Consider the following 10,612-nt stretch of genomic DNA (forward strand, 5'->3'; position numbering starts at 1 on the left):
TCTAATATTTTTTGCCGGGGAGCCTATGGTATTTTTCAATTTTCAATATTAAACTTACCCGGTGATCATAAAGCTGTCAGCTCTGCTGCCCGACAGAAAAACCTTAGGACAAAATACGCCAGCGATCGCTATACAGGTGGGGGTGTACATCATCAGCGCCATCTGTCGAGCAGGTACTAAGTACTCCAATGTCAACAAAGAACCAATTTTCTCTCTGTCGTGCCACCGGCAAGACCTACTAAATACGCTGTTGTTTTCTGGATTGATTTTCACGTTATTTGGTGAAGTATTCATTTCTGGTTATTAGCTATCGCTGTGCAGAAGTTATCTTCAATACTTCCTTGCATTCTTTTATTGAATTTTGGATTATTTGTTGACGACTTGGATAGATTTTGAATTCCCCCTTTGACTAATTCAAGATGTCTGACCCTTCTCAAGTCCCCAAGTACAGGAAGTGTAGCGCTAGGGACTGTTCAAGGCGTCTTCCGAAGGCCTCTATCGATCCGCACACCATTTGTTCCAATTGTAGGGGTAAAGCCTGTCAATTGGAAGATCGATGTGAGGAATGCGTTGGGCTTTCGGAATTCGATTTTCAAGAATTCCTGAAATATGCACGTAGGCTAGAGAGGGATAGAGTCAGGAGGAGTTCGTCTCGCTCAGTTGATTTTTCCTCTCCCCATGCCCCACAACCTATTCCTTCCCCTGTAGTGGTTGCTCCCGACCCCCCTGCTAGCTCTCATCAACCTTCGATAGCAGATATGATGCGTGCCATCCAGGCTCTAGGTGAGAGAGTCGAGTCATTGGCGAATGACCGCAATCAACTCATGGCTGACGTCAGGGAGTTGAAAGGTAAAAGTGCAGTGGGAAGTGAAGTGAGTGTTAGTGCAGTGAAAAGTGTCAGTGTTACGCATGAGGGTGCGTCTGTTCGTGCCTGTCGTCCTCCCAGTCCGGGACCTCTTGCAAGCTCCCAAGCCCAGGGGAGAAGCAATGTCGTACGACCAAAGGGTTCGACAGGCTTTAATCAGCGGACAGACGTTCCCTCCGTGGTTTCGGACGTATCTTGCCTAGATCGTCCCACCCACAAGAAGACGAGTGAGCCCGTTCATTCCTCGTCTGCGGAAGAGGTTTCACGCCAGAAACGATGGACCAAGGTCTCACGGCCTCTTAAACGCAAGGTCCCTTCCGAGCAAGTCCAACGGCCCAGGTGTAGCCACTGGGTCAGTTCGGACTCGCTGCAGTCCTCCGACGACTGCACACCTCCTAAGAGAGGCAAAGTGGTACCGCAACAGGCAGTAACTCCGTCTGTTGCCGCACCAGCTGCTGTAGACCCTAAGTGGTCTTTGCTACAGTCTATGCAGACTCAGTTAGCTTCCTTTATGCAGGAGTATCGTGCGGAGAAGGTTGACGCTGCACCCGTTAGCCTACAACCAACCACGGTTGTGCGCCCAGCAGACGCTGAGGCTGCCTGCTCCCACACTCCAGCTGTGAGAGCTCCACCACCCATGCGCAGTCGACCCTGCCAGACGCATGTTGACGTTCACCGACGCACGGAACCCTCCGTTGACGTTCGTGTGCTACCACAACAACAGGAGGGTGGAGTTAAGTTGCCGTGTTTTGACGCGGTGCGTCAGCCTCCGCAACCCACGGTGGTCTCCGCTATCCGACCACAGTCAGGAGTAGACGCTTTGCGTCCCCACTCAGCTATGGTTGTTGCCAGTTCTCAGACTGACCAACAGTTCCATGACGTTGGGTCCAGTGCAGCCACGCATGCACCCGTGCTGCCGGACTCAGCCGACCAGCTTTTACCTACTCCTTTGCCGCTTCCTCCTCAACATTCAGACGATGGACTCTCTGATGATGACGACGCTGCACATCTTGACGACCAACACTCGGACATCGACGAACCCAAGACCACGCCTCCCTCCTTAGACTTTAGGAAAGTGCTTGCGCTGTTCAAGGATTTATATCCGGATCAGTTTGTGTCTGCAGCACCACGCTCGCCTCCCTCTGAGTTCGCTTTAGGCATGCAGTCAGCAGCACCTGCCTTTACGAAGCTCGTACTCGCTCGCTCGTCCAAGAGAGCTTTAAGGGTACTGGGAGAGTGGTTGCAGTCCAAAAAGCAACTTGGGAAGACAACCTTCATGTTTCCCCCGGCCAAGCTTGCTTCCAGATCTAGCGTCTGGTATGCCACGGGAGAAGTTCTCGGCTTGGGAGTTCCTGCCTCTGCCCAGGGCGACTTCTCAAGTCTGGTAGACTCTCCCCGCAGGCTGGCTATGAGACGCTCCAAGATTTGCTGGACTCCTTCGGATATGGACCATCTTATGAAAGGAGTTTTCCGTGCATTCGAAGTCTTTAACTTCTTGGACTGGTGTTTGGGAGCGTTGAGCAGGAAGACCTCCCCTTCTGATAAGGAAACTTCCATGCTCATTATGTCCTGCATGGACAAAGCCATACGGGATGGTTCTAGTGAGCTTGCGGCTTCTTTCGTGTCCGGGGTCCTCAAGAAGCGGGATCACCTTTGCTCCTTCTTGTCAGCTGGAGTCACCCCATGTCAAAAGTCGGAGCTTATGTTTGCTCCTCTCTCGAAGTGCCTCTTCCCTGAGGAGTTGATCAAGGAGATTGCCGCCTCCTTGATCCAGAAAGACACTCATGACCTGGTTGCGTCATCCGCACGCAAAGCCACCCCTTTGCCATCTGTGCCTAGACCCAGGTTGGACACTCCAGCGTCAAGATTCATTCCGCCCTTTCGTGGCAGAGCCGCCAGCAGAGGAGGTGCTCGTGCCGAAGGTCAACGCGGGAGCAAGAAGAAGGGTTCCAAGTCCTTTAAAGGCAGAGTCTGACTGCCACCTTCTTCAGACAGCAGTGGGAGCCAGGCTCAAGAACTTCTGGCAGTCCTGGGAGAACAGGGGCGCAGACGCACAATCTGTGATGTTACTCAGAGAGGGGTACAAGATTCCATTCTTGCGCAAGCCCCCTCTAGCAACAACTCCCATCGACCTCTCTCCCAGGTACAGAGAGGAGGACAAGAGACTAGCTTTGCAGCAAGAGGTGTCTCTCTTACTACAAAAGGGAGCGGTAGTCAAAGTCCGGGACCATCAATCCCCGGGCTTCTACAACCGTCTCTTCTTAGTGGCGAAGAAGACAGGCGGGTGGAGGCCGGTGCTAGATGTCAGTGCCCTGAATGTCTTTGTCACAAAGCAGACGTTCACCATGGAGACGACAAAGTCGGTTCTAGCATCGGTCAGGAAGGAAGACTGGATGGTCTCGTTGGACCTAAAGGACGCTTACTTTCACGTCCCCATCCACCCAGATTCCCAACCTTTTCTAAGGTTCGTTTTCGGGAAGGTGGTATACCAGTTTCAAGCCCTGTGCTTTGGCCTAAGCACGGCTCCTCTTGTTTTTACGAAACTGATGAGGAATATTGCCAAATTCCTGCATTTAGCAGACATCAGAGCCTCCCTCTATTTGGACGACTGGCTTTTAAGAGCTTCGTCAAGTCGTCGCTGTCTGGAGAATCTAAAGTGGACTCTGGAACTGACCAAGGAATTGGGTCTCCTGGTCAATATGGAAAAGTCCCAACTCGTCCCATCCCAAACTATAGTGTACCTAGGTATGGAGATTCAGAGTCAAGCTTTTCGGGCTTTTCCGTCGGCCCCCAGAATCAGTCAAGCCCAAGAATGCATCCAGAACATGCTGAAGAAGGACCGATGTTCAGTCAGACAGTGGATGAGTCTGATAGGGACGCTTTCATCACTGGAACAGTTCATCGCGTTAGGGAGACTCCACCTCCGACCCCTTCAGTTTCACCTAGCTGTTCACTGGAGAAAGGACAAGACGCTAGAAGCGGTCTCGATTCCTATTTCCGAGAAGATGAAGTCTGCACTGACTTGGTGGAAGAACAACATTCTCCTCAGAGAGGGTCTGCCACTGGCTGTTCAGACCCCCAACCACATTCTCTTCTCGGACGCATCGGACACGGGCTGGGGTGCGACATTGGACGGTCGGGAATGCTCGGGCACGTGGAATGCGGATCAAAGATCATTACACATCAACTGCAAGGAGCTACTGGCAGTTCATCTGGCCTTGAGAAGCTTCAAGTCCCTCCTTCTAGGCAAGGTGGTGGAGGTGAACTCCGACAACACCACAGCCTTGGCGTACATCTCCAAGCAAGGAGGGACTCATTCGAGGACGTTGTACGAGATCGCAAGGGACCTCCTCACCTGGTCAAGAGATCGAAACATTTCGCTAGTAACGAGGTTCATTCAAGGCAGCATGAATGTCATGGCAGACCGCCTCAGCCGGAAGGGTCAAATCATCCCAACAGAGTGGACCCTTCACAAGAATGTATGCAAGAGTCTATGGGCCTTGTGGGGTCAGCCTACCATAGATCTGTTTGCAACCTCGATGACCAAGAGGCTCCCAGTTTATTGCTCACCGATCCCGGACCCAGCAGCAGTTCACATAGATGCCTTTCTTCTGGATTGGTCCCATCTAGACCTTTATGCATTCCCCCCGTTCAAGATTGTCAACAGAGTACTGCAGAAGTTCGCCTCTCACGAAGGGACAAGGTTGACGTTGGTTGCTCCCCTCTGGCCCGCGAGAGAGTGGTTCACCGAGGTACTGCAATGGCTAGTAGACGTTCCCAGAACACTTCCTCTAAGAGTGGACCTTCTGCGTCAGCCGCACGTAAAGAAGTTACACCCAAGCCTCCACGCTCTTCGTCTGACTGCCTTCAGACTATCGAAAGACTCGAGAGCTAGAGGCTTTTCGAAGGAGGCAGCCAGAGCGATTGCTAGAGCAAGGAGGACATCCACTCTTAAAGTCTACCAGTCGAAGTGGGAAGTCTTCCGAAGCTGGTGCAAGTCGGTCTCAGTATCCTCAACCAGTACCTCTGTAACTCAGATAGCTGACTTCCTTTTATACTTAAGGAAGGAAAGACCTCTTTCAGCTCCCACGATCAAGGGTTACAGAAGCATGTTGGCAGCAGTCTTCCGTCACAGAGGCTTAGATCTTTCCAACAACAAAGATCTACAGGACCTCCTTAAGTCTTTTGAGACCTCGAAGGAGCGTCGGTTGGCCACACCAGGTTGGAACTTAGACGTGGTACTAAGATTCCTTATGTCAGAAAGGTTCGAACCACTTCAATCAGCCTCTTTTAAAGATCTCACTTTGAAGACCCTTTTCCTCGTCTGCTTGGCAACAGCTAAAAGAGTCAGTGAGATACACGCCTTCAGCAGGAACATTGGATTTACATCTGAAACGGCTACATGTTCCTTACAGCTTGGTTTTTTAGCCAAAAACGAACTTCCTTCTCGTCCTTGGCCCAAATCGTTCGATATTCCAAGCCTGTCTAATTTGGTTGGAAATGAACTAGAAAGAGTCCTATGCCCTGTAAGAGCTCTTAAGTACTATTTGAGACGTACCAAACCATTAAGAGGACAGTCAGAAGCTTTATGGTGCGCTATTAAGAAACCTTCTTTACCTATGTCGAAGAATGCAGTTTCTTATTATATCAGACTTTTGATTCGAGAAGCTCATTCCCATCTGAATGAGGAAGACCTTGCTTTGCTGAAGGTAAGGACACATGAAGTTAGAGCTGTCGCAACTTCAGTGGCCTTCAAACAAAACAGATCTCTGCAGAGTGTAATGGATGCAACCTATTGGAGAAGCAAGTCAGTGTTCGCATCATTTTACCTTAAAGATGTCCAGTCTCTTTACGAGAACTGCTACACCCTGGGACCATTCGTAGCAGCGAGTGCAGTAGTGGGTGAGGGCTCAACCACTACATTCCCATAATCCCATAACCTTTTTAATCTTTCTCTTGAAATGTTTTTATTGTTGTTTTTTGGGTTGTACGGAAGGCTAAGAAGCCTTTCGCATCCTGGTTGATTTGGCGGGTGGTCAAATTCTTTTCTTGAGAAGCGCCTAGATTAGAGGTTTTGATGAGGTCCTTTAGTATGGGTTGCAACCCTTCATACTTCAGCTCCTAGGAGTCGCTCAGCATCCTATGAGGATCGCGAGGCTCAGTAAGGAAGACGTACTTAAAAAGGCAGAGTAATTGTTCAAGTCGACTTCCTTACCAGGTACTTATTAATTTTATGTTTGTTATTTTGAATAACTGCTAAAATGAAATACAAAATACTTAGCTCTTAATGTTAACATATATTGCTGGTCTCTACCCACCCCCCTGGGTGTGAATCAGCTATATGATCACCGGGTAAGTTTAATATTGAAAAATGTTATTTTCATTAGTAAAATAAATTTTTGAATATACTTACCCGGTGATCATAGATTAAAGGACCCTCCCTTCCTCCCCAATAGAGACCCAGTGGACCGAGGAGAAAATTGGTTCTTTGTTGACATTGGAGTACTTAGTACCTGCTCGACAGATGGCGCTGATGATGTACACCCCCACCTGTATAGCGATCGCTGGCGTATTTTGTCCTTAGGTTTTTCTGTCGGGCAGCAGAGCTGACAGCTATATGATCACCGGGTAAGTATATTCAAAAATTTATTTTACTAATGAAAATAACATGTTTGTGTTATATAGATATTCGTAGATTTTGATCAGGAAGTTCATATCATTAGTCCTGTCTTTTACACTGTTTTTGACTTTGGTAATTGTGATGGGAGCAGAGGAGGTATTGATTATAAGGACCGCTCCAAAGCAAGTAACTTTGGAGGCAACACAGGTATTTATAGAACCCCAAGCGTCACATAAGGGTGACAATTACATGTTTATATTTAATGGTTTTTATCAATATGGTTGAAATTGGCATAAAAATAGATAGCATAACAATGGAATAGTACACTAGTTGAAATTACCTTGCAGTGTTGAAGGAAACTTAGATAGGGGATCCTTCTTTATTTGTATGTGTTGCTTGCTGCATGAGCATCACATAATCATATGACCCTTGCTTTTACATTTAAATTACAGTTGGTTAATCATTTCTCATTGATATTTTGATGAAATTATTGTTGACTAATTGTTTTGTGCTATAGTTACCAAAGTGTGTAATCTCCTAATGTTCCTCGGGATACCGTGTTTGGCTGATTATTATTTATGTTGTATAGGTTGTACTCGAAACCAATGTTTTTGTTTAAGCAGAAGTATAGTCATATTTTTTTATGTTTCTTATAGATAACAAAGGATTTAGCTACAATTAATTAATGATGGAAATTATGAGGGATAAAGTTAAATGCTTTAAAACTTGGTATCATCATAATTATCTGCCTACCCACATCTTTTCATTGGCATATTTTTAGATATCGTACATGCATCAAATTTGAGAGTATAGTAATTTTCTGGAATTCCTGGAGTGCTCTAGATGCTGTAGCCAGATATGTCTTCCTTAACACTTCACGTTAAGATGCATGAATAAATGTAAATATGCTAGATTCCAGCCCATGTAGGAATCCTAGGCAAACAAAAAGTGGAGATTCAGCTAGTAAGGTAGCATGCATGCATTATCCTAAAGTCACGGTTGTTCTTATTTCTGATTGGACTACCACAGAGCCACTAATTTTAGAAGATTACCAAGAGATTTTTAGCCATCTCCTAACACCTAATGAGCTAAGAAATATTGTATTCCTTGGTTTAAATAAAATTAAATCCGGAAACATGAGACTATTCTCATGAGACTGCAAGATTCTCACATGGTTTGATGTTGTTTCCACGTTCAGAGTAAGTGCAGTAATGCGTATTACTACAGAGCCTTAGCAGCGTCCAGTATGCCTTATGTACTCAATTTTTAGCCTTTTGCTCTACCTGATTTTCTACTTCATTTCTTCCATCTTTCTTTCCAACCTCTTAATTTTTTACTTCATACTGCAACTGTGGGTTTCCTCCCAGTAGCACATGTGTGCTGAATTTCCTACTAGGTCCCAGTACTCGGGTCTTATGGCCAAAATTCATAAATCCAATTCTAACCAACATTTTCTGATTAACTTAGACTTTCAAAAGAGAGAGGGAGCAGGAAAAAATGGTATTCTGATTCAAATCATATACAAATCTTAAAACTGAAGAGGAAAGTGTGTTCCAGCCTAAAGAACAATAAACATTGTGACATACTATTGCAGATGGGTCTGCTCATCTTGAGTAGAATGTACCTGAAGTCTATGCATACATGGGTATATGTTCGGATAAGGTATATAGTACCAAATTTATATCTGTCTTTGTAACAGAGTTTTAGTGTCTGCTGACAGGTATTTTTTGTGTGCTGGTTTGAGCCCTGCTACAGAAATGTAAAATTTAACTTGTTTCCTTTCATAAACTCCAAAATAGTGGAGGTAGATATTATGGTGGCTATAGAAATGTGCAAAAGTACAAAAAGGTCCTATTGTATTACGGGTAAAAGTTATCAGCTAAGTAAATTGTACATTCGTATACAGTGGTACAGTACCTATGCCTACTATTATAGAACATTCCGGGAGCAAGCTTGTAAAAAAACAATTTTTTTCTATAAGAAATAAAGGAAAATCCCTCTTGTGTTCCACACATCCATAATTAGGGCCTACACATATACACTCATTTTCAATATTAATCTTACCCGATGATCATGTAGCTGTCAACTCCGTTGCCCGACAGAAATCTAAGGTCGGGATACGCCAGCGATCGCTATACAGGTGGGGGTGTACACAACAGCGCCATCTGTGAGCAGGTACTCAAGTACTTCTTGTCAACAAGAACTCAATTTTTCCTCTGTCGTGCCACCGGCAAGACCTACTTGGATACGCTGTTGATTCTGGAGTTGTTTTTCACGATTTTGGTGATGTATTCGCTCTAGATTTTAGCCTTCGCTATTCAGGAATCTTTATCATTAGCTTAGCAAGCTTTTTTATTTAATTTGGATTAATTGTTAACGAACTTTGCTAGATTTTGGAATTCCCCCTTGACTATTTCTACAATTCAAGATGTCTGACCAGTCTCAAGTCCCTAAGTACAGGCAGTGTAGTGTTAGGGCTTGTACTAGGCGTCTTCCGAAGGCCTCCATAGATCCTCACACCGTTTGTTCCAATTGTAGGGGTAAATCCTGTCAATTGGAAGATCGATGTGAGGAATGCGCTGGGCTTTCGGAATTCGATTTTAACGAATTCCTTAAAAATGCACGTAGGCTAGAGAAGGATAGGATCAGGAGGAGTTCTTCTCGCTCTTTTGATTTTTCCTCTCCCCATGCCCCTCAACCTATTCCTTCCCCTGTAGTGGTGACTCCCGACCCTGCTACTAGTGCTCAGCCCTCCATGGCGGATATGATGCGTGCCATTCAGGCTCTTGGTGACAGAGTGGAGTCATTGGCTAATGACCGTAATCAGCTTTTGGCAGATGTCAAAGAGCTGAAAGCGCTAAGTGCAGTGGGAAGTGTTGTGAGTGCAAGTGAAGTGAAAAGTGTCAGTGTCAGTGTTGCGCATGAGGGTACATCTGTTCGTGCCAGTCGTCCTCCCAGTCCGGGACCTCTTGCAAGCTCCCAAGCCCAGGGGAGAAGCAATGTCGAAGGACCAAAGGGTTCGGCAGGCCTTGATCAGCGTACGGATGTACCCTCAGTGGTTGCGGACGTATCTGTCAGAGATCGTCCCATCCACAAACAGACGAATGAGCCCTATCATTCCTCGTCTGTGGAAGAAGTTTCGAGGAAGAAACGTTGGACCAAGGTCTCACGACCTCTCAAGCGTAAGGTCCCTTCCGAGCGAGTCCAACGGCCCAGGTGTAGCCACTGGGTCAGTTCGGACTCGCCGCAGTCTTCCGAAGACTGCACACCTCCCAAGAGAGGTAGAGTGGTTCCACAACAGGCTACTACTCCGTCTGTTGCCGCACCAACCACGGTAGACCCTAAGTGGTCCATGCTGCAGACTATGCAGTCTCAGCTTGCTGCTTTCATGCAAGAGTATCATGCTGAGAAGGTTGACACTGCACCTGTTAACCTACAACCTGCCACGGTTGTGCGCTCAGCAGATACTGCGGCTGCCTGCTCCCACACTCCACCTGTGAGAGCTCCACCACCGATGCGCAGTCCACCCTGCCAGACGCATGTTCATGCTGCACCCTCCGTTGACATGCGTGAGCTACCGCATCAGCAGTGGGAAGGTGCTGTAGAGCTGCCGTGTTTTGACACAATGCGGCATGCTCCGCAACCCATGCGGCATGCTCCGCATCCCATACGGCATGCTCCGCAACCCACGGCAGTCCCTCCCACGCACCAGCACTCTGCTTTTGTTGTTGCCAGTTCGCAGACTGACCAGCAGCGGCATGATGTTGGATCCGCAGCAGCTACGCATGCACCCGTGCTGCCGGATTCAGCCGTTCAGCTTTCTGCTCCACCTTTGCCACTTCCTACTCAGCTTTCGGATGATGGAGTATCGGATGACGAAGCTGCACATTTGGACGAACCGCACTCCGACTTAGAAGGACCCAAGTCTACGCCTCCCTCCTTAGACTTTCGGAAAGTCCTTGCCTTGTTCAGGGACTTGTATCCGGAACAGTTTGTGTCTGCAACCCCTCGCTCTCCTCCCTCCGAGTTTGCTCTGGGCATGCAGTCAGCAGCTCCTGCCTTCACCAAACTTGTCCTCGCACGCTCATCCAAGAGAGCTTTGAGGGTTATGGGAGAGTGGTTGCAGT

This window comes from Palaemon carinicauda, chromosome 38 (genome assembly GCF_036898095.1).
Source record: "Palaemon carinicauda isolate YSFRI2023 chromosome 38, ASM3689809v2, whole genome shotgun sequence".
In the NCBI taxonomy this organism is placed as follows: Eukaryota; Metazoa; Arthropoda; class Malacostraca; order Decapoda; family Palaemonidae; genus Palaemon; species Palaemon carinicauda.